This window comes from Crocodylus porosus, unplaced genomic scaffold (genome assembly GCF_001723895.1).
Source record: "Crocodylus porosus isolate Cpor-Errol unplaced genomic scaffold, CroPor_comp1, whole genome shotgun sequence".
Lineage (NCBI taxonomy): Eukaryota > Metazoa > Chordata > Crocodylia > Crocodylidae > Crocodylus > Crocodylus porosus.
In genome coordinates, this window is record NW_017728934.1 from 7,723,070 (window position 1) to 7,724,568 (window position 1,499).

A 1,499-nucleotide genomic window follows, 5' to 3' on the forward strand; every position below is an offset into this window, starting at 1 on the left:
TCCCCATGCCCCAGCCCCCCAGTGTATGGGGGGTTCACAAGCCGCCCCTTGCAGGCTGCAACTCTGCCAGTGTGTGCAAGGGAGAAGCCACAGTTCCCCACCTTTTTATTCTTTAAAGAAGAATCCATTTTTTAAGTTTGCTTCCGACCCTTTCATATATTCTTGCAACCCACTTTTGGGCTAGGACCCACGGGCTAAGGAGGGCTGGATTAAGAAGCCTGCTCTCTCCCCCTGCCACTTCCTACCCTCCCAGAAGCAGCTAAGTGCAGTCATTCGTTTCCCGTGCTCAGAAATCATTTCCAACGAGGTTTCTTCGATTCTTCTGATTTCCCCCCGACCTTTATCAGGGCCACAACTCCTGCCACCCCCGCAAACCCTGCCAAGACCAGGCTACTTTCCCCGCTCTGCCCTCGCCGCCTGCTCCATAAAGTCTTGCTGCCCAGCGTGTCCCCGAGGAGGCAGCACGAGGACAAGGAGACAGCTGTGCAGCCTGGTCCTTTCTGGGGAGAGTAGGGGCTGCTCGGCTGCAGGGTGCGGGGAGTGCCCTGCACTTGGGAGATTGCAGCCGGTTGAAGCCAGATGGGCGGACTGTACTCTGTGATAAAGAACTTGTTTGGTGGTGATGTCAGGGCAGGAAGTGACATCCAGCGCATTGTATACCACGTGGCTGTGAATCTATAACCGCTTACATTTCTCCTGCACGTCAGCAAGAGGAGGTGAGAAGCAGGAAGAGAGCTGGCTGGGAATCATCAAACCAAGCTGCTGGCCACAAGAGGAGACAAAGGGGGCAGGGGAAAGGAGCCGGCTGGGATAAGGAGAGAGACACGCAGCCAGACTCAGACTACAAACGTGGCTCCTGACCTAGAGACCTGTATGGGGCAAGGGTGGGACTAAGGCTGGTACGTCGACTGCACCTCCGGAGGTGGAGAAGGGGCACGCGGATGTGCCAATTGAAATATTGTGATCTGATATTGATCCCTGGAATACGTGCTGTGTCCCTTTTGATGTGTATCTACCTGCATTTATCATCTCTCCTTGGCTGGCTGTAAAACGTTTGCCAAGTTGTAGACTGCCCTGAGAGCTCCTTGTGCTCATGGGATACCCTGTTACCTGTCAGCTCCATGTTCGGGGGGAACCCTGACACAGGACACAGACTGTCTGACTCACAAAGAATCGCCCCCCCCCCAAACAGAAGCTAATTAAGATGCAGTGCGAGACACACCTAAAACGCTCCAGATAAGGGTGACAAAAGTGAAACAACTGCCCTAGGTCTCATTTGCATCTGAGATGGGACCAGATGACTATTCATTTACATGAGAGATGGAGAACAAAACCCCCGAAGCCAAGACTGCAGTGAATTCTGGGATCAGCGAAGCAGGGGAGCTTGTGGGGATGGGGGATGTGCATGATGGGGAAGCTGTGCTCCAAATGCTGATCAACCCCCACACCCAGCTCAGCATTTATCAGACCAGTTCTAATTTGGATTTACAAAGGACTTT